Consider the following 26,754-nt stretch of genomic DNA (forward strand, 5'->3'; position numbering starts at 1 on the left):
GCTGCATTAGGCCTACAAATTGGGTATGGGGTGTAGAGAGATGGTGTGTTCCACTCCAAGGTGTTCTCCAGGTTGCCTTTCCTGAGCTTCGATCTTCCGGCTCTCGTTTAGTAGTTGTTGGAAACTACGCTGCATTAGGCCTACAAATTGGGTATGGGGTGTAGAGAGATGGTGTGTTCCACTCCAAGGTGTTCCCCAGGTTTCCTCGCCAATGCTTCGATCATCATGCTCTCGTTTAGTAGTTGTTGGAAACTCCGCTGCATTGGGCCTACAAATTGGGTATGGGGTGTAGAGAGATGGTGTGTTCCACTCCAAGGTGTTCTCCAGGTTGCCTTTCCTGAGCTTCGATCTTCCGGCTCTCGTTTAGTAGTTGTTGGAAACTATGCTGCATTAGGCCTACAAATTGGGTATGGGGTGTAGAGAGATGGTGTGTTCCACTCCAAGGTGTTCTCCAGGTTGCCTTTCCTGAGCTTCGATCTTCCGGCTCTCGTTTAGTAGTTGTTGGAAACTACGCTGCATTAGGCCTACAAATTGGGTATGGGGTGTAGAGAGATGGTGTGTTCCACTCCAAGGTGTTCCCCAGGTTTCCTCGCCAATGCTTCGATCATCATGCTCTCGTTTAGTAGTTGTTGGAAACTCCGCTGCATTGGGCCTACAAATTGGGTATGGGGTGTAGAGAGATGGTGTGTTCCACTCCAAGGTGTTCTCCAGGTTGCCTTTCCTGAGCTTCGATCTTCCGGCTCTCGTTTAGTAGTTGTTGGAAACTACGCTGCATTAGGCCTACAAATTGGGTATGGGATGTAGAGAGATGGTGTGTTCCACTGTAGAGAGATGGTGTGTTCCACTCCAAGGTGTTCCCCAGGTTTCCTCGCCAATGCTTCGATCATCATGCTCTCGTTTAGTAGTTGTTGGAAACTACGCTGCATTAGGCCTACAAATTGGGTATGGGGTGTAGAGAGATGGTGTGTTCCACTCCAAGGTGTTCCCCAGGTTTCCTCGCCAATGCTTCGATCATCATGCTCTCGTTTAGTAGTTGTTGGAAACTACGCTGCATTGGGCCTACAAATTGGGTATGGGGTGTAGAGAGATGGTGTGTTCCACTCCAAGGTGTTCTCCAGGTTGCCTTTCCTGAGCTTCGATCTTCCGGCTCTCGTTTAGTTGATGTTGGAAACTACGCTGCATTAGGCCTACAAATTGGGTATGGGGTGTAGAGAGATGGTGTGTTCCACTCCAAGGTGTTCTCCAGGTTGCCTTTCCTGAGCTTCGATCTTCCGGCTCTCGTTTAGTAGTTGTTGGAAACTTCGCTGCATTAGGCCTACAAATTGGGTATGGGATGTAGAGAGATGGTGTGTTCCACTGTAGAGAGATGGTGTGTTCCACTCCAAGGTGTTCCCCAGGTTTCCTCGCCAATGCTTCGATCATCATGCTCTCGTTTAGTAGTTGTTGGAAACTACGCTGCATTAGGCCTACAAATTGGGTATGGGGTGTAGAGAGATGGTGTGTTCCACTCCAAGGTGTTCCCCAGGTTTCCTCGCCAATGCTTCGATCATCATGCTCTCGTTTAGTAGTTGTTGGAAACTACGCTGCATTAGACCTACAAATTGGGTATGGGGTGTAGAGAGATGGTGTGTTCCACTCCAAGGTGTTCTCCAGGTTGCCTTTCCTGAGCTTCGATCTTCCGGCTCTCGTTTAGTAGTTGTTGGAAACTACGCTGCATTAGGCCTACAAATTGGGTATGGGATGTAGAGAGATGGTGTGTTCCACTGTAGAGAGATGGTGTGTTCCACTCCAAGGTGTTCCCCAGGTTTCCTCGCCAATGCTTCGATCATCATGCTCTCGTTTAGTAGTTGTTGGAAACTACGCTGCATTAGGCCTACAAATTGGGTATGGGGTGTAGAGAGATGGTGTGTTCCACTCCAAGGTGTTCCCCAGGTTTCCTCGCCAATGCTTCGATCATCATGCTCTCGTTTAGTAGTTGTTGGAAACTACGCTGCATTGGGCCTACAAATTGGGTATGGGGTGTAGAGAGATGGTGTGTTCCACTCCAAGGTGTTCTCCAGGTTGCCTTTCCTGAACTTCTATCTTCAGGCTCTCATTAAATTGTGGTTAAACGGAACAACTGCATTTGGCGTACTAGTTCGTTTGGGCCTACTATCGGTGTCTGCCGCTCCTTGCTGTTCTCCTGGTTTCCTGTCCTGAAATTCCGTTTTCAGGCGCTCGTTAAGTAGTTGTTAATGTTAGACTGCATTTGGCCTACTAGTTGGGTTGGGGCCTACTATCGGTGTCAGCCACTCCTTGCTGTTCTCCTCCACTGAACAAAGCTGTGCCGCCTGTTTACTACTGTTGCCAATTTTGAACTGCATTTCGACTACTTACTGATTTGGACCTACTCTCTGTGTCAGCCTCTCATTCCAGTTGTCCTCCACTGCAATGCCCCCTGGTTATTCCTGTGTTACCAATTTTGAACTGCATTTAGCCCACTTTATTCTTTGGGCCTATATCTGTGTTTCCTCCTCATCCTGCCCATTGCCCAGCCAGTGATAGATGAGTCTGCTCGTACATTGACCCATAACGCAACATTCCCCGTGCACGCTACACAACAACATTGTGACCCTGCTGAAAGTCAGGTTGCTCTTCCCGCATACCATACCACCTTACACGGGGACAAAGAGGAAGGTGCAGATGAAAGTACAGGTTCCTTCATCAGGTGGGGGGAGGAATACTAGTTGGCGACGTCACTGGCACAGGGCCTCTCATAGTATGCAAAAGTGTTGCTGCTGGTGGGAGGCGCCCCCGCCATGCAAACACACCGCTGTACTTTTAGGGGCCCTGTGCCAGTGCCAATGCCAACGAGTGGGCCCCCCTGCTTGCTCAGGATCACAGCACTTGCAAAGTTGAAATACTTACCTCTCCCTGCTCCACTGCCGTGACGTGGTCCAGATTTCCTGGGCCCACTAATTACTTGAACCAGCCCTACCCACCACAACTTTAGCCAAATGACCCCCAATTTCAAATGCCTTCCAATTATTATAAGGTAAATTACGCTTGACAAGCTTCATTAAGAAGAATGGATGGTTTTGACATTAAAATGGGCACTCTAGGTGTTTTCCTGGCCCCCACTCACTGCCGACTATGCTGCCCCATTGACTTGCATTGGGTTTCGTGTTTCGGTCGATCCCGACTTTACGTCATAATCGGCCGATTTCACTCGACCCGACTTTTGAGATAGTCGGGTTTCGCGAAACCCGGCTCGACTCTAAAAAGGTCAAGGTCGCTCAACTCTATTTTTAACCACTTTGCCTACAGGTGGCAACAAAGTCAAACTTTTCTATTGTCAGTGGAATTACTCAGTTTCCGTTTTCAGTCTTAACACAAGCATCGATGAAGTTATGAAAAGATGAAAGAGCTTCTCGACCCTGATGTGATATCAACACGCAGCCTTCTTTAATGGAGTCAGAAGCGCTACCATTGGGCACAAGGTCAGTTGAAAAGCATGTTTGCTCCAATACTTCACATGAAAAGTGCATGAGATAATATATGGACCCCATCTGGAAATTTGCTACTTTTAATCACAGTTTAGAAAAGACATAAACAGGGCTGAATTAAAATCATCACATTCGGATTCATTGATTTCCAGTTTAAAATTAAATATCTAGTAATAAGCCTTTTTCTCTAAGAAATTCAAAGAAGAAAATGGCATGAACAAAGTATTGGCTGTTCCCGGCATGGATTTTTTTATGTTTTGAACTCAATTCCCAAATGATATTTCTCATCAAAGTATTGTTGATAAGATATTAATCTATATCATTTAAATAAAACACTATTCAACCACTGCGCTGACACATGACAACAACTTTGAGCTATTCTATTGTCAGTAGGATTACGCAGTTTCCGTTTCAATCTTTACCCAAGCATCGATTAAGTTATGAAAAGATAATAGAGTTACTTGACCCCGACGTGATTTGAACATGCAACCTTCTGATCTGGAGTCAGACGCGCTACCGTTGCACTACGAGGTCAGTTGAAACGCATGTACGCCCAATACTTCTCATGAAAAGTGCATGAGATAATATCTGGAAGCCATCAGGAAACTTGCAACTTTTACTCCCATTTTGGAAAAGATATAAACAAGGATGAATTAAGATCATGACATTCTGGTTCAGGGATTTCCAGTTTCAAATTTAAAATCTAATAATAAACTCTCTTTTCTTACAAATTCAAAGATGACAATGGCATGAACAAAGTGTTAGCTGTTCCCGGCAAGGATTATTTTTTTTATGTTTTGAACTCAATTCCCAAATGATATTTTTCATCACAGTATTGTTGATAAGATGTTAATCTACATAACTTAAATAAAACACATTTTTAAACACTTTGCCTACAGGTGGCAACAAAGTTGAATTTTTCTATTGTCAGTGGAATTACTCAGTTTCCGTTTTCAATCTTAACACAAGCATCGATGAAGTTATGAAAAGATGAAAGAGCTTCTCGACCCTGATGTGATATCAGCACGCAGCCTTCTTTACTGGAGTCAGAAGCGCTACCATTGTGCACAAGGTCAGTTGAAAAGCATGTTTGCTCCAATACTTCACATGAAAAGTGCATGAGATAATATATGGACCCCATCTGGAAATTTGCTACTTTTAATCACAGTTTAGAAAAGACATAAACAGGGCTGAATTAAAATCATCACATTCGGATTCATTGATTTGCAGTTTAAAATAAAATATCTAGTAATAATCCCTCTTCTCTTAGAAATTCCAAGAAGACAATGGCATGAACAAAGTATTTGCTTTTCCCGGCATGGATTTTTTTATGTTTTGAACTCAATTCCCAAATGATATTTCTCATCAAAGTAGTGCTGATAAGATATTAATTTATATCATTTAAATAAAACACTTTACAAACATTGCGCTGACACATGACAACAAAGTTAAGCTATTCTATTGTCAGTAGGATTACGCAGTTTCCGTTTCAATCTTTACCCAAGCATCAATTAAGTTATGAAAAGACTATAGAGTTACTTGACCCCGACGTGATTTGGACACGCAACCTTCAGATCTTGGGTCAGACGCGCTACCGTTGCGCCACGAGGTCAGTTGAAAAGCATATACACCCAATACTTCTCATGAAAAGTGCACAAGAGAATATCTGGAAGCCATAAGGAAACTTTCAACTTTTACTCCCATTTTGGAAAAGATATAAACAAGGATGAATTAAGATCATGACATTCTGATTCAGGGATTTCCAGTTTAAAATTTAAAATCTAATAATAAACTCTCTTTTCTTACAAATTCAAAGAAGACAATGGCATGAACAAAGTGTTAGCTGTTCCCGGCAAGGATTATTTTTTTTATGTTTTGAACTCAATTCCCAAATGATATTTTTCATCACAGTATTGTTGATAAGATGTTAATCTACATAACTTAAATAAAACACATTTTTAAACACTTTGGCCTACAGGTGGCAACAAAGTCGAATTTTTCTATTGTCAGTGGAATTACTCAGTTTCCGTTTTCCATCTTAACACAAGCATCGATGAAGTTATGAAAAGATGAAAGAGCTTCTCGACCCTGATGTGATATCAACACGCAGCCTTCTTTAATGGAGTCAGAAGCGCTACCATTGTGCACAAGGTCAGTTGAAAAGCATGTTTGCTCCAATAATTCACATGAAAAGTGCATGAGATAATATATGGACCCCATCTGGAAATTTGCTACTTTTAATCACAGTTTAGAAAAGACATAAACAGGGCTGAATTAAAATCATCACATTCGGATTCATTGATTTCCATTTTAAAATTAAATATCTAGTAATAAGCCTTCTTCTCTAAGAAATTCAAAGAAGACAATGGCATGAACAAAGTATTGGCTGTTCCCGGCATGGATTTTTTTATGTTTTGAACTCAATTCCCAAATGATATTTCTCATCAAAGTATTGTTGATAAGATATTAATCTATATCATTTAAATAAAACACTATTCAACCACTGCGCTGACACATGAAAACAACGTTGAGCTATTCTATTGTCAGTAGGATTACGCAGTTTCCGTTTCAATCTTTACCCAAGCATCGATTAAGTTATGAAAAGATGATAGAGTTATTTGACCCCGACGTGATTTGAACATGCAACCTTCTGATCTGGAGTCGGACGCGCTACCGTTGCGCCACGAGGTCAGTTGAAAAGCTTGTACGCCCAATACTTCTCATGAAAAGTGCACAAGATAATATCTGGAAGCCATCAGGAAACTTGCAACTTTTACTCCCATTTTAGAAAAGATATAAACAAGGGTGAATTAAGATCATGACATTCTGATTCAGGGATTTCCAGTTTCAAATTTAAAATCTAATAATAAACTCACTTTTCTTACAAATTCAAAGAAGACAATGGCATGAACAAAGTGTTAGCTGTTCCCGGCAAGGATTATTTTTTTTATGTTTTGAACTCAATTCCCAAATGATATTTTTCATCTCAGTATTGTTGATAAGATGTTAGTCTACATAACTTAAATAAAACACATTTTTAAACACTTTGCCTACAGGTGGCAACAAAGTCGAATTTTTCTATTGTCAGTGGAATTACTCAGTTTCCGTTTTCCATCTTAACACAAGCATCGATGAAGTTATGAAAAGATGAAAGAGCTTCTCGACCCTGATGTGATATCAACACGCAGCCTTCTTTAATGGAGTCAGAAGCGCTACCATTGTGCACAAGGTCAGTTGAAAAGCATGTTTGCTCCAATAATTCACATGAAAAGTGCATGAGATAATATATGGACCCCATCTGGAAATTTGCTACTTTTAATCACAGTTTAGAAAAGACATAAACAGGGCTGAATTAAAATCATCACATTCGGATTCATTGATTTCCATTTTAAAATTAAATATCTAGTATTATGCCCTCTTCTCTAAGAAATTCAAAGAAGACAATGGCATGAACAAAGTATTGGCTGTTCCCGGCATGGATTTTTTTATGTTTTGAATTCAATTCCCAAATGATATTTCTCATCAAAGTATTGTTGATTAGAAATTAATCTATATCATTTAAATAAAACACTTTTCAAACACTGTGCTGACACATGACAACAACGTTGAGCTATTCTATTGTCAGTAGGATTACGCAGTTTCCGTTTCAATCTTTACCCAAGCATCAATTAAGTTATGAAAAGATGATAGAGTTAATTGACCCCGACGTGAATTGGACACGCGACCTTCTGATCTGGAGTCAGACGCGCTACCGTTGCACCACGAGGTCAGTTGAAAAGCATATACACCCAATACTTCTCATGAAAAGTGCACAAGAGAATATCTGGAAGCCATAAGGAAACTTTCAACTTTTACTCCCATTTTGGAAAAGATATAAACAAGGATGAATTAAGATCATGACATTCTGATTCAGGGATTTCCAGTTTAAAATTTAAAATCTAATAATAAACTCTCTTTTCTTACAAATTCAAAGAAGACAATGGCATGAACAAAGTGTTAGCTGTTCCCGGCAAGGATTATTTTTTTTATGTTTTGAACTCAATTCCCAAATGATATTTTTCATCACAGTATTGTTGATAAGATATTAATCTACATAACTTAAATAAAACACATTTTTAAACACTTTGCCTACAGGTGGCAACAAAGTCGAATTTATCTATTGTCAGTGGAATTACTCAGTTTCCGTTTTCAATCTTAACACAAGCATCAATGAAGTTATGAAAAGATGAAAGAGCTTCTCGACCCTGATGTGATATCAACACGCAGCCTTCTTTAATGGAGTCAGAAGCGCTAACATTGTGCACAAGGTCAGTTGAAAAGCATGTTTGCTCCAATACTTCACATGAAAAGTGCATGAGATAATATATGGACCCCATCTGGAAATTTGCTTCTTTTAATCACAGTTTAGAAAAGACATAAACAGGGCTGAATTAAAATCATCACATTCGGATTCATTGATTTCCAGTTTAAAATTAAATATCTAGTAATAAGCCCTCTTCTCTAAGAAATTCAAAGAAGACAATGGCATGAACAAAGTATTGGCTGTTCCCGGCATGGCATTTTTTATGTTTTGAACTCAATTCCCAAATGATATTTCTCATCAAAGTATTGTTGATAAGATATTAATCTATATCATTTATATAAAACAGTTTTCAAACACTGCACTGCCACATGACAACAAAGTTGAGCTATTCTATTGTCAGTAGGCTTACGCAGTTTCCGTTTCAATCTTTACCCAAGCATCGATTAAGTTATGAAAAGATGATAGAGTTACTTGACCGCGACGTGATTTGAACACGCAACCTTCTGATCTGGAGTCAGACGCGCTACCGTTGCGCCACGAGGTCAGTTGAAAAGCATGTACGCCCAATACTTCTCATGAAAAGTGCACAAGATAATATCTGGAAGCCATCAGGAAACTTGCAACTTTTACTCCCATTTTGGAAAAGATATAAACAAGGATGAATTAAGATCATGACATTCTGAATCAGGGATTTCCAGTTTAAAATTTAAAATCTAATAATAAACTCTCTTTTCTTACAAATTCAAAGATGACAATGGCATGAACAAAGTGTTAGCTGTTCCCGACAAGGATTATTTTTTTTATGTTTTGAACTCAATTCCCAAATGATATTTTTCATCACAGTATTGTTGATAAGATGTTAATCTACATAACTTAAATAAAACACATTTTTAAACACTTTGCCTACAGGTGGCAACAAAGTCGAATTTTTCTATTTTCAGTTGAATTACTCAGTTTCCGTTTTCAATACTAACACAAGCATCGACGAAGTTATGAAAAGATGAAAGAGCTTCTCGACCCTGATGTGATATCAACACGCAGCCTTCTTTAATGGAGTCAGAAGTGCTACCATTGTGCATAAGGTCAGTTGAAAAGCATGTTTGCTCCAATAATTCACATGAAAAGTGCATGAGATAATATATGGACCCCATCTGGAAATTTGCTTCTTTTAATCACAGTTTAGAAAAGACATAAACAGGGCTGAATTAAAATCATCACATTCGGATTCATTGATTTCCAGTTTAAAATTAAATATCTAGTAATAAGCCCTCTTCTCTAAGAAATTCAAAGAAGACAATGGCATGAACAAAGTATTGGCTGTTCCGGGCATGGATTTTTTTATGTTTTGAACTCAATTCCTAAATGATATTTCTCATCAAAGTATTGTTGATAAGATATTAATCTATATCATTTATATAAAACAGTTTTCAAACACTGCACTGCCACATGACAACAACGTTGAGCTATTCTATTGTCAGTAGGCTTCCGCAGTTTCTGTTTCAATCTTTACCCAAGCATCGATTAAGTTATGAAAAGATGATAGAGTTACTTGACCGCGACGTGATTTGAACACGCAACCTTCTGATCTGGAGTCAGACGCGTTACCGTTGCGCCACGAGGTCAGTTGAAAAGCATGTACGCCCAATACTTCTCATGAAAAGTGCACAAGATAATATCTGGAAGCCATCAGGCAACTTGCAACTTTTACTCCCATTTTGGAAAAGATATAAACAAGGATGAATTAAGATCATGACATTCTGAATCAGGGATTTCCAGTTTAAAATTTAAAATCTAATAATAAACTCTCTTTTCTTACAAATTCAAAGATGACAATGGCATGAACAAAGTGTTAGCTGTTCCCGGCAAGGATTATTTTTTTTATGTTTTGAACTCAATTCCCAAATGATATTTTTCGTCACAGTATTGTTGATAAGATGTTAATCTACATAACTTAAATAAAACACATTTTTAAACACTTTGCCTACAGGTGGCAACAAAGTCGAATTTTTCTATTGTCAGTTGAATTACTCAGTTTACATTTTCAATCTTAACACAAGCATCGATGAAGTTATGAAAAGATGAAAGAGCTTCTCGACCCTGATGTGATATCAACACGCAGCCTTCTTTAATGGAGTCAGAAGCGCTACCATTGTGCACAAGGTCAGTTGAAAAGCATGTTTGCTCCAATACTTCACATGAAAAGTGCATGAGATAATATATGGACCCCATCTGGAAATTTGCTACTTTTAATCACAGTTTAGAAAAGACATAAACAGGGCTGAATTAAAATCATCACATTCGGATTAATTGATTTCCAGTTTAAAATTAAATATCTAGTAGCAAGCCCTCTTCTCTAAGAAATTCAAAGAAGACAATGGCATGAACAAAGTATTGGCTGTTCCCGGCATGGATTTTTTTATGTTTTGAACTCAATTCCCAAATGATATTTCTCATCAAAGTATTGTTGATAAGATATTAATCTATTTCATTTAAATAAAACACTTTTCAAACACCGCTCTGACACAAGACAACAACGTTGAGCTATTCTATTGTCAGTAGGATTACGCAGTTTCCGTTTCAATCTTTACCCAAGCATCGATTAAGTTATGAGAAGATGATAGAGTTACTTGACCCCGACGTGATTTGAACACGCAACTTTCTGATCTGGAGTCAGACGCGCTACCGTTGCGCCACGAGGTCAGTTGAAAAGCATGTACGCCCAATACTTCTCATGAAAAGTGCACAAGATAATATCTGGAAGCCATCAGGAAACTTGCAACTTTTACTCCCATTTTGGAAAAGATATAAACAAGGATGAATTAAGATCATGACATTCTGAATCAGGGATTTCCAGTTTAAAATTTAAAATCTAATAATAAACTCTCTTTTCTTACAAATTCAAAGATGACAATGGCATGAACAAAGTGTTAGCTGTTCCCGGCAAGGATTATTTTTTTTATGTTTTGAACTCAATTCCCAAATGATATTTTTCATCACAGTATTGTTGATAAGATGTTAATCTACATAACTTAAATAAAACACATTTTTAAACACTTTGCCTAAAGGTGGCAACAAAGTCGAATTTTTCTATTGTCAGTGGAATTACTCAGTTTCCGTTTTCAATCTTAACACAAGCATCGATGAAGTTATGAAAAGATGAAAGAGCTTCTCGACCCTGATGTGATATCAACACACAGCCTTCTTTAATGGAGTCAGAAGCGCTACCATTGTGCACAAGGTCAGTTGAAAAGCATGTTTGCTCCAATACTTCACATGAAAAGTGCATGAGATAATATATGGACCCCATCTGGAAATTTGCTACTTTTAATCACAGTTTAGAAAAGACATAAACAGGGCTGAATTAAAATCATCACATTCGGATTCATTGATTTCCAGTTTAAAATTAAATATCTAGTAATAAGCCCTCTTCTCTAAGAAATTCAAAGAAGACAATGGCATGAACAAAGTATTGGCTGTTCCCGGCATGGATTTTTTTATGTTTTGAACTCAATTCCCAAATGATATTTCTCATCAAAGAATTGTTGATAAGATATTAATCTATATCATTTAAATAAAACACTTTTCAAACACCGCGCTGACACATGACAACAACGTTGAGCTATTCTATTGTCAGTAGGATTACGCAGTTTCCGTTTCAATCTTTACCCAAGCATCGATTAAGTTATGAAAAGATGATAGAGTTACTTGACCCCGACGTGATTTGAACACGCAACCTTCTGATCTGGAGTCAGACGCGCTACCGTTGCGCCACGAGGTCAGTTGAAAAGCATGTACGCCCAATACTTCTCATGAAAAGTGCACGAGATAATATCTGGAAGCCATCAGGAAACTTGCAACTTTTACTCCCATTTTGGAAAAGATATAAACAAGGATGAATTAAGATCATGACATTCTGAATCAGGGATTTCCAGTTTAAAATTTAAAATCTAATAATAAACTCTCTTTTCTTACAAATTCAAAGATGACAATGGCATGAACAAAGTGTTAGCTGTTCCCGGCAAGGATTATTTTTTTTATGTTTTGAACTCAATTCCCAAATGATATTTTTCGTCACAGTATTGTTGATAAGATGTTAATCTACATAACTTAAATAAAACACATTTTTAAACACTTTGCCTACAGGTGGCAACAAAGTCGAATTTTTCTATTGTCAGTTGAATTACTCAGTTTCCGTTTTCAATCTTAACACAAGCATCGATGAAGTTATGAAAAGATGAAAGAGCTTCTCGACCCTGATGTGATATCAACACGCAGCCTTCTTTAATGGAGTCAGAAGCGCTACCATTGTGCACAAGGTCAGTTGAAAAGCATGTTTGCTCCAATACTTCACATGAAAAGTGCATGAGATAATATATGGACCCCATCTGGAAATTTGCTACTTTTAATCACAGTTTAGAAAAGACATAAACAGGGCTGAATTAAAATCATCACATTCGGATTAATTGATTTCCAGTTTAAAATTAAATATCTAGTAACAAGCCCTCTTCTCTAAGAAATTCAAAGAAGACAATGGCATGAACAAAGTATTGGCTGTTCCCGGCATGGATTTTTTTATGTTTTGAACTCAATTCCCAAATGATATTTCTCATCAAAGTATTGTTGATAAGATATTAATCTATATCATTTAAATAAAACACTTTTCAAACACCGCGCTGACACATGACAACAACGTTGAGCTATTCTATTGTCAGTAGGATTACGCAGTTTCCGTTTCAATCCTTACCCAAGCATCGATTAAGTTATGAAAAGATGATAGAGTTACTTGACCCCGACGTGATTTGAACACGCAACCTTCTGATCTGGAGTCAGACGCGCTACCGTTGCGCCACGAGGTCAGTTGAAAAGCATGTACGCCCAATACTTCTCATGAAAAGTGCACAAGATAATATCTGGAAGCCATCAGGAAACTTGAAACTTTTACTCCCATTTTGGAAAAGATATAAACAAGGATGAATTAAGATCATGACATTCTGAATCAGGGATTTCCAGTTTAAAATTTAAAATCTAATAATAAACTCTCTTTTCTTACAAATTCAAAGATGACAATGGCATGAACAAAGTGTTAGCTGTTCCCGACAAGGATTATTTTTTTTATGTTTTGAACTCAATTCCCAAATGATATTTTTCATCACAGTATTGTTGATAAGATGTTAATCTACATAACTTAAATAAAACACATTTTTAAACACTTTGCCTACAGGTGGCAACAAAGTCGAATTTTTCTATTTTCAGTTGAATTACTCAGTTTCCGTTTTCAATACTAACACAAGCATCGACGAAGTTATGAAAAGATGAAAGAGCTTCTCGACCCTGATGTGATATCAACACGCAGCCTTCTTTAATGGAGTCAGAAGTGCTACCATTGTGCATAAGGTCAGTTGAAAAGCATGTTTGCTCCAATATTTCACATGAAAAGTGCATGAGATAATATATGGACCCCATCTGGAAATTTGCTTCTTTTAATCACAGTTTAGAAAAGACATAAACAGGGCTGAATTAAAATCATCACATTCGGATTCATTGATTTCCAGTTTAAAATTAAATATCTAGTAATAAGCCCTCTTCTCTAAGAAATTCAAAGAAGACAATGGCATGAACAAAGTATTGGCTGTTCCGGGCATGGATTTTTTTATGTTTTGAACTCAATTCCTAAATGATATTTCTCATCAAAGTATTGTTGATAAGATATTAATCTATATCATTTATATAAAACAGTTTTCAAACACTGCACTGCCACATGACAACAACGTTGAGCTATTCTATTGTCAGTAGGCTTCCGCAGTTTCTGTTTCAATCTTTACCCAAGCATCGATTAAGTTATGAAAAGATGATAGAGTTACTTGACCGCGACGTGATTTGAACACGCAACCTTCTGATCTGGAGTCAGACGCGTTACCGTTGCGCCACGAGGTCAGTTGAAAAGCATGTACGCCCAATACTTCTCATGAAAAGTGCACAAGATAATATCTGGAAGCCATCAGGCAACTTGCAACTTTTACTCCCATTTTGGAAAAGATATAAACAAGGATGAATTAAGATCATGACATTCTGAATCAGGGATTTCCAGTTTAAAATTTAAAATCTAATAATAAACTCTCTTTTCTTACAAATTCAAAGATGACAATGGCATGAACAAAGTGTTAGCTGTTCCCGGCAAGGATTATTTTTTTTATGTTTTGAACTCAATTCCCAAATGATATTTTTCGTCACAGTATTGTTGATAAGATGTTAATCTACATAACTTAAATAAAACACATTTTTAAACACTTTGCCTACAGGTGGCAACAAAGTCGAATTTTTCTATTGTCAGTTGAATTACTCAGTTTACATTTTCAATCTTAACACAAGCATCGATGAAGTTATGAAAAGATGAAAGAGCTTCTCGACCCTGATGTGATATCAACACGCAGCCTTCTTTAATGGAGTCAGAAGCGCTACCATTGTGCACAAGGTCAGTTGAAAAGCATGTTTGCTCCAATACTTCACATGAAAAGTGCATGAGATAATATATGGACCCCATCTGGAAATTTGCTACTTTTAATCACAGTTTAGAAAAGACATAAACAGGGCTGAATTAAAATCATCACATTCGGATTAATTGATTTCCAGTTTAAAATTAAATATCTAGTAGCAAGCCCTCTTCTCTAAGAAATTCAAAGAAGACAATGGCATGAACAAAGTATTGGCTGTTCCCGGCATGGATTTTTTTATGTTTTGAACTCAATTCCCAAATGATATTTCTCATCAAAGTATTGTTGATAAGATATTAATCTATTTCATTTAAATAAAACACTTTTCAAACACCGCTCTGACACAAGACAACAACGTTGAGCTATTCTATTGTCAGTAGGATTACGCAGTTTCCGTTTCAATCTTTACCCAAGCATCGATTAAGTTATGAGAAGATGATAGAGTTACTTGACCCCGACGTGATTTGAACACGCAACCTTCTGATCTGGAGTCAGACGCGCTACCGTTGCGCCACGAGGTCAGTTGAAAAGCATGTACGCCCAATACTTCTCATGAAAAGTGCACAAGATAATATCTGGAAGCCATCAGGAAACTTGCAACTTTTACTCCCATTTTGGAAAAGATATAAACAAGGATGAATTAAGATCATGACATTCTGAATCAGGGATTTCCAGTTTAAAATTTAAAATCTAATAATAAACTCTCTTTTCTTACAAATTCAAAGATGACAATGGCATGAACAAAGTGTTAGCTGTTCCCGGCAAGGATTATTTTTTTTATGTTTTGAACTCAATTCCCAAATGATATTTTTCATCACAGTATTGTTGATAAGATGTTAATCTACATAACTTAAATAAAACACATTTTTAAACACTTTGCCTAAAGGTGGCAACAAAGTCGAATTTTTCTATTGTCAGTGGAATTACTCAGTTTCCGTTTTCAATCTTAACACAAGCATCGATGAAGTTATGAAAAGATGAAAGAGCTTCTCGACCCTGATGTGATATCAACACACAGCCTTCTTTAATGGAGTCAGAAGCGCTACCATTGTGCACAAGGTCAGTTGAAAAGCATGTTTGCTCCAATACTTCACATGAAAAGTGCATGAGATAATATATGGACCCCATCTGGAAATTTGCTACTTTTAATCACAGTTTAGAAAAGACATAAACAGGGCTGAATTAAAATCATCACATTCGGATTCATTGATTTCCAGTTTAAAATTAAATATCTAGTAATAAGCCCTCTTCTCTAAGAAATTCAAAGAAGACAATGGCATGAACAAAGTATTGGCTGTTCCCGGCATGGATTTTTTTATGTTTTGAACTCAATTCCCAAATGATATTTCTCATCAAAGAATTGTTGATAAGATATTAATCTATATCATTTAAATAAAACACTTTTCAAACACCGCGCTGACACATGACAACAACGTTGAGCTATTCTATTGTCAGTAGGATTACGCAGTTTCCGTTTCAATCTTTACCCAAGCATCGATTAAGTTATGAAAAGATGATAGAGTTACTTGACCCCGACGTGATTTGAACACGCAACCTTCTGATCTGGAGTCAGACGCGCTACCGTTGCGCCACGAGGTCAGTTGAAAAGCATGTACGCCCAATACTTCTCATGAAAAGTGCACGAGATAATATCTGGAAGCCATCAGGAAACTTGCAACTTTTACTCCCATTTTGGAAAAGATATAAACAAGGATGAATTAAGATCATGACATTCTGAATCAGGGATTTCCAGTTTAAAATTTAAAATCTAATAATAAACTCTCTTTTCTTACAAATTCAAAGATGACAATGGCATGAACAAAGTGTTAGCTGTTCCCGGCAAGGATTATTTTTTTTATGTTTTGAACTCAATTCCCAAATGATATTTTTCATCACAGTATTGTTGATAAGATGTTAATCTACATAACTTAAATAAAACACATTTTTAAACACTTTGCCTACAGGTGGCAACAAAGTCGAATTTTTCTATTGTCAGTTGAATTACTCAGTTTCCGTTTTCAATCTTAACACAAGCATCGATGAAGTTATGAAAAGATGAAAGAGCTTCTCGACCCTGATGTGATATCAACACGCAGCCTTCTTTAATGGAGTCAGAAGCGCTACCATTGTGCACAAGGTCAGTTGAAAAGCATGTTTGCTCCAATACTTCACATGAAAAGTGCATGAGATAATATATGGACCCCATCTGGAAATTTGCTACTTTTAATCACAGTTTAGAAAAGACATAAACAGGGCTGAATTAAAATCATCACATTCGGATTAATTGATTTCCAGTTTAAAATTAAATATCTAGTAACAAGCCCTCTTCTCTAAGAAATTCAAAGAAGACAATGGCATGAACAAAGTATTGGCTGTTCCCGGCATGGATTTTTTTATGTTTTGAACTCAATTCCCAAATGATATTTCTCATCAAAGAATTGTTGATAAGATATTAATCTATATCATTTAAATAAAACACTTTTCAAACACCGCGCTGACACATGACAACAACGTTGAGCTATTCTATTGTCAGTAGGATTACGCAGTTTCCGTTTCAATCTTTACCCAAGCATCGATTAAGTTATGAAAAGATGATAGAGTTACTTGACCCCGACGTGATTTGAACACGCAACCTTCTGATCTGGAGTCAGACGCGCTACCGTTGCGCCACGAGGTCAGTTGAAAAGCATGTACGCCCAATACTTCTCATGAAAAGTGCACAAGATAATATCTGGAAGCCATCAGGAAACTTGAAACTTTTACTCCCATTTTGGAAAAGATATAAACAAGGATGAATTAAGATCATGACATTCTGAATCAGGGATTTCCAGTTTAAAATTTAAAATCTAATAATAAACTCTCTTTGCTTACAAATTCAAAGATGACAATGGCATGAACAAAGTGTTAGCTGTTCCCGGCAAGGATTATTTTTTTTATGTTTTGAACTCAATTCCCAAATGATATTTTTCATCACAGTATTGTTGATAAGATGTTAATCTACATAACTTAAATAAAACACATTTTTAAACACTTTGCCTAAAGGTGGCAACAAAGTCGAATTTTTCTATTGTCAGCGGAATTACTCAGTTTCCGTTTTCAATCTTAACACAAGCATCGATGAAGTTATGAAAAGATGAAAGAGCTTCTCGACCCTGATGTGATATCAACACACAGCCTTCTTTAATGGAGTCAGAAGCGCTACCATTGTGCACAAGGTCAGTTGAAAAGCATGTTTGCTCCAATACTTCACATGAAAAGTGCATGAGATAATATATGGACCCCATCTGGAAATTTGCTACTTTTAATCACAGTTTAGAAAAGACATAAACAGGGCTGAATTAAAATCATCACATTCGGATTCATTGATTTCCAGTTTAAAATTAAATATCTAGTAATAAGCCCTCTTCTCTAAGAAATTCAAAGAAGACAATGGCATGAACAAAGTATTGGCTGTTCCCGGCATGGATTTTTTTATGTTTTGAACTCAATTCCCAAATGATATTTCTCATCAAAGTATTGTTGATAAGATATTAATCTATATCATTTAAATAAAACACTTTTCAAACACTGCGCTGACACATGACAACAACGTTGAGCTATTCTATTGTCAGTAGGATTACGCAGTTTCCGTTTCAATCTTTACCCAAGCATCGATTAAGTTATGAAAAGATGATAGAGTTACTTGACCCTGACGTGATTTGAACACGCAACCTTCCGATCTGGAGTCAGACGCGCTACCGTTGCGCCACGAGGTCAGTTGAAAAGCATGTACGCCCAATACTTCTCATGAAAAGTGCACGAGATAATATCTGGAAGCCATCAGGAAACTTGCAACTTTTACTCCCATTTTGGAAAAGATATAAACAAGGATGAATTAAGATCATGACATTCTGAATCAGGGATTTCCAGTTTAAAATTTAAAATCTAATAATAAACTCTCTTTTCTTACAAATTCAAAGATGACAATGGCATGAACAAAGTGTTAGCTGTTCCCGGCAAGGATTATTTTTTTTATGTTTTGAACTCAATTCCCAAATGATATTTTTCATCACAGTATTGTTGATAAGATGTTAATCTACATAACTTAAATAAAACACATTTTTAAACACTTTGCCTACAGGTGGCAACAAAGTCGAATTTTTCTATTGTCAGTTGAATTACTCAGTTTCCGTTTTCAATCTTAACACAAGCATCGATGAAGTTATGAAAAGATAAAAGAGCTTCTCGACCCTGATGTGATATCAACACGCAGCCTTCTTTAATGGAGTCAGAAGCGCTACCATTGTGCACAAGGTCAGTTGAAAAGCATGTTTGCTCCAATACTTCACATGAAAAGTGCATGAGATAATATATGGACCCCATCTGGAAATTTGCTACTTTTAATCACAGTTTAGAAAAGACATAAACAGGGCAGAATTAAAATCATCACATTCGGATTCATTGATTTCCAGTTTAAAATTAAATATCTAGTAATAAGCCCTCTTCTCTAAGAAATTCAAAGAAGACAATGGCATGAACAAAGTATTGGCTGTTCCCGGCATGGATTTTTTTATGTTTTGAACTCAATTCCCAAATGATATTTCTCATCAAAGTATAGTTGATAAGATATTAATCTATATCATTTAAATAAAACACTTTTCAAACACTGCGCTGACACATGACAACAACGTTGAGCTATTCTATTGTCAGTAGGATTACGCAGTTTCCGTTTCAATCTTTACCCAAGCATCGATTAAGTTATGAAAAGATGATAGAGTTACTTGAGACCGACGTGATATGAACACGCAACCTTCTGATATGGAGTCAGATGCGCTACCAATGTGCCACGAGGTCAGTTGAAAAGCATGTACGCCCAATACTTCTCATGAAAAGTGCACAAGATAAAATCTGGAAGCCTCAGGAAACTTGCAACTTTTACTCCCATTTTGGAAAAGATATAAACAAGGATGAATTAAGATCATGACATTCTGATTCAGGGATTTCCAGTTTAAAATTTAAAATCTAATAATAAACTCTCTTTTCTTACAAATTCAAAGATGACAATGGCATGAACAAAGTGTTAGCTGTTCCCGGCAAGGATTATTTTTTTTTTAATGTTTTGAACTCAATTCCCAAATGATATTTTTCATCACAGTATTGTTGATAAGATGTTAATCTACATAACTTAAATAAAACACATTTTTAAACACTTTGCCTACAGGTGGCAACAAAGTCGAATTTTTCTATTGTCAGTGGAATTACTCAGTTTCCGTTTTCAATCTTAACACAAGCATCGATGAAGTTATGAAAAGATGAAAGAGCTTCTCGACCCTGATGTGATATCAACACGCAGCCTTCTTTACTGGAGTAAGAAGCGCTACCATTGTGCACAAGGTCAGTTGAAAAGCATGTTTCCTCCAATACTTCACATGAAAAGTGCATGAGATAATATATGGACCCCATCTAGAAATTTGCTACTTTTAATCACAGTTTAGAAAAAGACATAAACAGGGCTGAATTAAAATCATCACATTCGGATTCATTGATTTCCAGTTTAAAATTAAATATCTAGTAATAAGCCCTCTTCTCTAAGAAATTCAAAGAAGACAATGGCATGAACAAAGTATTGGCTATTCTCGAAATGGATTTTTTTATGTTTTGAACTCAATTCCCAAATGATATTTCTCATCAAAGTATTGTTGATAAGATATTAATCTATATCATTTAAATAAAACACTTTTCAAACACTGCGCTGACACATGACAACAACGTTGAGCTTTTCTATTGTCAGTAGGATTAAGCAGTTTCCGTTTCAATCTTTACCCAAGCATCGATTAAGTTAAGATAAGATGATAGAGTAACTTGACCCCGACGTGATTTGAACACGCAACCTTCTGATCTGGAGTCAGACGCGCTACCGTTGCGCCACGAAGTCAGTTGAAAAGCATGTACGCCCAATACTTCTCATGAAAAGTGCACGAGATAATATCTGGAAGCCATCAGGAAACTTGCAACTTTTACTCCCATTTTGGAAAAGATATAAACAAGGATGAATTAAGATCATGACATTCTGATTCAGGGATTTCCAGTTTAAAATGTAAAATCTAATAATAAACTCTCTTTTCTTACAAATTCAAAGATGACAATGGCATGAACAAAGTGTTAGCTGTTCCCGGCAAGGATTATTTTTTTTTGTTTTGAACTCAATTCCCAAATGATATTTTTCATCACAGTATTGTTGATAAGATGTTAATCTACATAACTTAAATAAAACACTTTTTTAAACACTTTGCCTACAGGTGGCAAGAAAGTCCAATTTTTCTATTGTCAGTGGAATTACTCAGTTTCCGTTTTCAATCTTAACACAAGCATCGATGAAGTTATGAAAAGATGAAAGAGCTTCTCGACCCTGATGTGATATCAACACGCAGCCTTCTTTAATGGAGTCAGAAGCGCTACCATTGTGCACAAGGTCAGTTGAAAAGCATGTTTGCTCCAATACTTCACATGAAAAGTGCATGAGATAATATATGGACCCCATCTGGAAATTTGCTACTTTTAATCACAGTTTAGAAAAAGACATAAACAGGGCTGAATTAAAATCATCACATTCGGACTCATTGATTTCCAGTTTAAAATTAAATATCTAGTAATAAGCCCTCTTCTCTAAGAAATTCAAAGAAGACAATGGCATGAACAAAGTATTGGCTGTTCCCGGCATGGATTTTTTTATGTTTTGAACTCAATTCCCAAATGATATTTCTCATCAAAGTATTGTTGATAAGATATTAATCTATATCATTTAAATAAAACATTTTTCAAACACTGCGCTGACACAGCGTTGAGCTATTCTATTGTCAGTAGATTACGCAGTTTCCGTTTCAATCTTTACCCAAGCATCGATTAAGTTATGAAAAGATGATAGAGTTACTTGACCACGACGTGATTTGAACACGCAACCTTCTGATCTGGAGTCAGACGCGCTACCGTTGCGCCACGAGGTCAGTTGAAAAGCATGTACGCCCAATACTTCTCATGAAAAGTGCACGAGATAATATCTGGAAGCCATCAGGAAACTTGCAACTTTTACTCCCATTTTGGAAAAGATATAAACAAGGATGAATTAAGATCATGACAATCTGATTCAGGGATTTCCAGTTTAAAATTTAAAATCTAATAATAAACTCTCTTTTCTTACAAATTCAAAGATGACAATGGCATGAACAAAGTGTTAGCTGTTCCCGGCAAGGATTATTTTTTTTATGTTTTGAACTCAATTCCCAAATTATATTTTTCATCACAGTATTGTTGATAAGATGTTAATCTACATAACTTAAATAAAACACATTTTTAAACACTTTGCCTACAGGTGGCAACAAAGTCGAATTTTTCTATTGTCAGTGGAATTACTCAGTTTCCGTTTTCAATCTTAACACAAGCATCGATGAAGTTATGAAAAGATGAAACAGCTTCTCGACCCTGATGTGATATCAACACGCAGCCTTCTTTACTGGAGTCAGAAGCACTACCATTGTGCACAAGGTCAGTTGAAAAGCATGTTTGCTCCAATACTTCACATGAAAAGTGCATGAGATAATATATGGACCCCATCTGGAAATTTGCTACTTTTAATCACAGTTTAGAAAAAGACATAAACAGGGCTGAATTAAAATCATCACATTCGGATTCATTGATTTCCAGTTTAAAATTAAATATCTAGTAATAAGCCCTCTTCTCTAAGAAATTCAAAGAAGACAATGGCATGAACAAAGTATTGGCTGTTCCCGGCATGGATTTTTTTATGTTTTGAACTCAATTCCCAAATGATATTTCTCATCAAAGTATAGTTGATAAGATATTAATCTATATCATTTAAATAAAACACTTTTCAAACACTGCGCTGACACATGACAACAACGTTGAGCTATTCTATTGTCAGTAGGATTACGCAGTTTCCGTTTCAATCTTTACCCAAGCATCGATTAAGTTATGAAAAGATGATAGAGTTACTTGAGACCGACGTGATATGAACACGCAACCTTCTGATATGGAGTCAGATGCGCTACCAATGTGCCACGAGGTCAGTTGAAAAGCATGTACGCCCAATACTTCTCATGAAAAGTGCACAAGATAAAATCTGGAAGCCTCAGGAAACTTGCAACTTTTACTCCCATTTTGGAAAAGATATAAACAAGGATGAATTAAGATCATGACATTCTGATTCAGGGATTTCCAGTTTAAAATTTAAAATCTAATAATAAACTCTCTTTTCTTACAAATTCAAAGATGACAATGGCATGAACAAAGTGTTAGCTGTTCCCGGCAAGGATTATTTTTTTTTTAATGTTTTGAACTCAATTCCCAAATGATATTTTTCATCACAGTATTGTTGATAAGATGTTAATCTACATAACTTAAATAAAACACATTTTTAAACACTTTGCCTACAGGTGGCAACAAAGTCGAATTTTTCTATTGTCAGTGGAATTACTCAGTTTCCGTTTTCAATCTTAACACAAGCATCGATGAAGTTATGAAAAGATGAAAGAGCTTCTCGACCCTGATGTGATATCAACACGCAGCCTTCTTTACTGGAGTAAGAAGCGCTACCATTGTGCACAAGGTCAGTTGAAAAGCATGTTTCCTCCAATACTTCACATGAAAAGTGCATGAGATAATATATGGACCCCATCTAGAAATTTGCTACTTTTAATCACAGTTTAGAAAAAGACATAAACAGGGCTGAATTAAAATCATCACATTCGGATTCATTGATTTCCAGTTTAAAATTAAATATCTAGTAATAAGCCCTCTTCTCTAAGAAATTCAAAGAAGACAATGGCATGAACAAAGTATTGGCTGTTCTCGAAATGGATTTTTTTATGTTTTGAACTCAATTCCCAAATGATATTTCTCATCAAAGTATTGTTGATAAGATATTAATCTATATCATTTAAATAAAACACTTTTCAAACACTGCGCTGACACATGACAACAACGTTGAGCTTTTCTATTGTCAGTAGGATTAAGCAGTTTCCGTTTCAATCTTTACCCAAGCATCGATTAAATTATGAAAAGATGATATAGTTACTTGACCACGACGTGATTTGAACACGCAATCTTCTAATCTAGAGTCAGACGCGCTACCGTTGCGCCACGAGGTCAGTTGAAAAGCTTGTATGCCCAATACTTCTCATGAAAAGTGCACGAGATAATATCTGGAAGCCATCAGGAAACTTGCAACTTTTACTCCCATTTTGGAAAAGATATAAACAAGGATATATTAAGATCATGACATTCTGATTCAGGGATTTCCAGTTTAAAGTTTAAAATGTAATAATAAACTCTCTTTTCTTACAAATTCAAAGATGACAATGGCATGAACAAAGTGTTAGCTGTTCCAGGCAAGGATTATTTTTTTTTTAATGTTTTGAACTCAATTCCCAAATGATATTTTTCATCACAGTATTGTTGATAAGATGTTAATCTACATAACTTAAATAAAACACATTTTTAAACACTTTGCCTACAGGTGGCAACAAAGTCGAATTTTTCTATTGTCAGTGGAATTACTCAGTTTCCGTTTTCAATCTTAACACAAGCATCGATGAAGTTATGAAAAGATGAAAGAGCTTCTCAACCCTGATGTGATATTAACACGCATCCTTCTTTAAAGGAGTCAGAAGCGCTACCATTGTGCACAAGGTCAGTTGAAAAGCATGTTTGCTCCAATACTTCACATGAAAAGTGCATGAGATAATATATGGACCCCATCTGGAAATTTGCTACTTTTAATCACAGTTTAGAAAAGACATAAACAGATAAACAGGGCTGAATTAAAATCATCACATTCGGATTCATTGATTTCCAGTTTAAAATTAAATATCTAGTAATAAGCCCTCTTCTCTAAGAAATTCAAAGAAGACAATGGCATGAACAAAGTATTGGCTGTTCCCGGCATGGATTTTTTTATGTTTTGAACTCAATTCCCAGATGATATTTCTCATCAAAGTATTGTTGATAAGATATTAATCTATATCATTTAAATAAAACACTTTTCAAACACTGCGCTGACACATGACAACTTGAGCTATTCTATTGTCAGTAGGATTACGCAGTTTCCGTTTCAATCTTTACCCAAGCATCGATTAAGTTAAGAAAAGATGACAGAGTTACTTGACCCCGACGTGATTTGAACACGCAACCTTCTGATCTGGAGTCAGACGCGCTACCGTTGCGCCACGAGGTCAGTTGAAAAGCATGTACGCCCAATACTTCTCATGAAAAGTGCTCGAGATAATATCTGGAAGCCATCAGGAAACTTGCAACTTTTACTCCCATTTTGGAAAAGATATAAACAAGGATGAATTAAGATCATGACATTCTGATTCAGGGATTTCCAGTTTAAAATTTAAAATCTAATAATAAACTCTCTTTTCTTACAAATTCAAAGATGACAATGGCATGAACAAAGTGTTAGCTGTTCCCGGCAAGGATTATTTTTTTTATGTTTTGAACTCAATTCCCAAATGATATTTTTCATCACAGTATTGTTGATAAGATGTTAATCTACATAACTTAAATAAAACACATTTTTAAACACTTTGCATACAGGTGGCAACAAAGTCGAATTTTTCTATTGTCAGTGGAATTACTCAGTTTCCGTTTTCAATCTTAACACAAGCATCGATGAAGTTATGAAAAGATGAAACAGCTTCTCGACCCTGATGTGATATCAACACGCAGCCTTCTTTACTGGAGTCAGAAGCGCTACCATTGTGCACAAGGTCAGTTGAAAAGCATGTTTGCTCCAATACTTCACATGAAAAGTGCATGAGATAATATATGGACCCCATCTGGAAATTTGCTACTTTTAATCACAGTTTAGAAAAAGACATAAACAGGGCTGAATTAAAATCATCACATTCGGATTCATTGATTTCCAGTTTAAAATTAAATATCTAGTAATAAGCCCTCTTCTCTAAGAAATTCAAAGAAGACAATGGCATGAACAAAGTATTGGCTGTTCCCGGCATGGATTTTTTTATGTTTTGAATTCAATTCCCAAATGATATTTCTCATCAAAGTATTGTTGATAAGATATTAATCTATATCATTTAAATAACACACTTCACTGCCACTTGACAACAACGTTGAGCTATTCTATTGTCAGTAGGATTACGCAGTTTCCGTTTCAATCTTTACCCAAGCATCGATTAAGTTATGAAAAGATGATAGAGTTACTTGACCACGACGTGATTTGAACACGCAACCTTCCAATCTGGAGTCAGACGCGCTACCGTTGCGCCACAAGGTCAGTTGAAAAGCATGTACGCCCAATACTTCTCATGAAAAGTGCACGAGATAATATCTAGAAGCCATCAGGAAACTTGCAACTTTTACTCCCATTTTGGAAAAGATATAAACAAGGATGAATTAAGATCATGACATTCTGATTCAGGGATTTCCAGTTTAAAATTTAAAATCTAATAATAAACTCTCTTTTCTTACAAATTCAAAGATGACAATGGCATGAACAAAGTGTTAGCTGTTCCCGGCAAGGATTATTTTTTTTATGTTTTGAACTCAATTCCCAAATGATATTTTTCATCACAGTATTGTTGATAAGATGTTAATCTACATAACTTAAATAAAACACATTTTTAAACACTTTGCCTACAGGTGGCAACAAAGTCGAATTTTTCTATTGTCAGTGGAATTACTCAGTTTCCGTTTTCAATCTTAACACAAGCATCGATGAAGTTATGAAAAGATGAAAGAGCTTCTCGACCCTGATGTGATATCAACACGCAGCCTTCTTTACTGGAGTAAGAAGCGCTACCATTGTGCACAAGGTCAGTTGAAAAGCATGTTTCCTCCAATACTTCACATGAAAAGTGCATGAGATAATATATGGACCCCATCTAGAAATTTGCTACTTTTAATCACAGTTTAGAAAAGACATAAACAGGGCTGAATTAAAATCATCACATTCGGATTCATTGATTTCCAGTTTAAAATTAAATATCTAGTAATAAGCCCTCTTCTCTAAGAAATTCAAAGAAGACAATGGCATGAACAAAGTATTGGCTGTTCTCGACATGGATTTTTTTATGTTTTGAACTCAATTCCCAAATGATATTTCTCATCAAAGTATTGTTGATAAGATATTAATCTATATCATTTAAATAAAACACTTTTCAAACACTGCGCTGACACATGACAACAACGTTGAGCTTTTCTATTGTCAGTAGGAGTAAGCAGTTTCCGTTTCAATCTTTACCCAAGCATTGGTTAAGTTAAGAAAAGATGATAGAGTAACTTGACCCAGACGTGATTTGAACACGCAACCTTCTGATCTGGAGTCAGACGCGCTACCGTTGCGCCACGAAGTCAGTTGAAAAGCATGTACGCCCAATACTTCTCATGAAAAGTGCACGAGATAATATCTGGAAGCCATCAGGAAACTTGCAACTTTTACTCCCATTTTGGAAAA

The 26,754-nt window shown here is 36.5% G+C and overlaps 19 non-coding genes across 19 annotated transcripts; all 19 read right to left on the reverse strand.

Annotated features, from left to right (window-relative positions):
- Window positions 1–3,947: 3,947 nt before the first annotated feature.
- On the reverse strand, window positions 3,948–4,019 carry TRNAW-CCA (transfer RNA tryptophan (anticodon CCA)). The gene has a single exon. It is a non-coding gene; the product is annotated as a tRNA-Trp (tRNA).
- A 1,006-nt stretch (window positions 4,020–5,025) lies between these two features.
- TRNAL-CAA (transfer RNA leucine (anticodon CAA)) lies at window positions 5,026–5,097 on the reverse strand. Its single transcript has one exon. It is a non-coding gene; the product is annotated as a tRNA-Leu (tRNA).
- A 1,007-nt stretch (window positions 5,098–6,104) lies between these two features.
- On the reverse strand, window positions 6,105–6,176 carry TRNAW-CCA (transfer RNA tryptophan (anticodon CCA)). The gene has a single exon. It is a non-coding gene; the product is annotated as a tRNA-Trp (tRNA).
- A 1,006-nt stretch (window positions 6,177–7,182) lies between these two features.
- On the reverse strand, window positions 7,183–7,254 carry TRNAW-CCA (transfer RNA tryptophan (anticodon CCA)). The gene has a single exon. It is a non-coding gene; the product is annotated as a tRNA-Trp (tRNA).
- A 1,006-nt stretch (window positions 7,255–8,260) lies between these two features.
- On the reverse strand, window positions 8,261–8,332 carry TRNAW-CCA (transfer RNA tryptophan (anticodon CCA)). The gene has a single exon. It is a non-coding gene; the product is annotated as a tRNA-Trp (tRNA).
- A 1,006-nt stretch (window positions 8,333–9,338) lies between these two features.
- TRNAW-CCA (transfer RNA tryptophan (anticodon CCA)) lies at window positions 9,339–9,410 on the reverse strand. Its single transcript has one exon. It is a non-coding gene; the product is annotated as a tRNA-Trp (tRNA).
- A 1,006-nt stretch (window positions 9,411–10,416) lies between these two features.
- Window positions 10,417–10,488, reverse strand: TRNAW-CCA (transfer RNA tryptophan (anticodon CCA)). The gene has a single exon. It is a non-coding gene; the product is annotated as a tRNA-Trp (tRNA).
- Window positions 10,489–11,494: 1,006 nt separating this feature from the next.
- TRNAW-CCA (transfer RNA tryptophan (anticodon CCA)) lies at window positions 11,495–11,566 on the reverse strand. The gene has a single exon. It is a non-coding gene; the product is annotated as a tRNA-Trp (tRNA).
- A 1,006-nt stretch (window positions 11,567–12,572) lies between these two features.
- On the reverse strand, window positions 12,573–12,644 carry TRNAW-CCA (transfer RNA tryptophan (anticodon CCA)). The gene has a single exon. It is a non-coding gene; the product is annotated as a tRNA-Trp (tRNA).
- A 1,006-nt stretch (window positions 12,645–13,650) lies between these two features.
- TRNAW-CCA (transfer RNA tryptophan (anticodon CCA)) lies at window positions 13,651–13,722 on the reverse strand. Its single transcript has one exon. It is a non-coding gene; the product is annotated as a tRNA-Trp (tRNA).
- Window positions 13,723–14,728: 1,006 nt separating this feature from the next.
- Window positions 14,729–14,800, reverse strand: TRNAW-CCA (transfer RNA tryptophan (anticodon CCA)). The gene has a single exon. It is a non-coding gene; the product is annotated as a tRNA-Trp (tRNA).
- A 1,006-nt stretch (window positions 14,801–15,806) lies between these two features.
- TRNAW-CCA (transfer RNA tryptophan (anticodon CCA)) lies at window positions 15,807–15,878 on the reverse strand. Its single transcript has one exon. It is a non-coding gene; the product is annotated as a tRNA-Trp (tRNA).
- Window positions 15,879–16,884: 1,006 nt separating this feature from the next.
- On the reverse strand, window positions 16,885–16,956 carry TRNAW-CCA (transfer RNA tryptophan (anticodon CCA)). Its single transcript has one exon. It is a non-coding gene; the product is annotated as a tRNA-Trp (tRNA).
- A 1,006-nt stretch (window positions 16,957–17,962) lies between these two features.
- On the reverse strand, window positions 17,963–18,034 carry TRNAW-CCA (transfer RNA tryptophan (anticodon CCA)). The gene has a single exon. It is a non-coding gene; the product is annotated as a tRNA-Trp (tRNA).
- Window positions 18,035–20,121: 2,087 nt separating this feature from the next.
- On the reverse strand, window positions 20,122–20,193 carry TRNAW-CCA (transfer RNA tryptophan (anticodon CCA)). The gene has a single exon. It is a non-coding gene; the product is annotated as a tRNA-Trp (tRNA).
- A 997-nt stretch (window positions 20,194–21,190) lies between these two features.
- TRNAW-CCA (transfer RNA tryptophan (anticodon CCA)) lies at window positions 21,191–21,262 on the reverse strand. Its single transcript has one exon. It is a non-coding gene; the product is annotated as a tRNA-Trp (tRNA).
- Window positions 21,263–24,435: 3,173 nt separating this feature from the next.
- Window positions 24,436–24,507, reverse strand: TRNAW-CCA (transfer RNA tryptophan (anticodon CCA)). The gene has a single exon. It is a non-coding gene; the product is annotated as a tRNA-Trp (tRNA).
- A 996-nt stretch (window positions 24,508–25,503) lies between these two features.
- Window positions 25,504–25,575, reverse strand: TRNAW-CCA (transfer RNA tryptophan (anticodon CCA)). The gene has a single exon. It is a non-coding gene; the product is annotated as a tRNA-Trp (tRNA).
- Window positions 25,576–26,581: 1,006 nt separating this feature from the next.
- Window positions 26,582–26,653, reverse strand: TRNAW-CCA (transfer RNA tryptophan (anticodon CCA)). Its single transcript has one exon. It is a non-coding gene; the product is annotated as a tRNA-Trp (tRNA).
- Between the last annotated feature and the right edge of the window lie 101 nt (window positions 26,654–26,754).

Source organism: Ranitomeya imitator, chromosome 4, assembly GCF_032444005.1.
Source record: "Ranitomeya imitator isolate aRanImi1 chromosome 4, aRanImi1.pri, whole genome shotgun sequence".
NCBI lineage: Eukaryota > Metazoa > Chordata > Amphibia > Anura > Dendrobatidae > Ranitomeya > Ranitomeya imitator.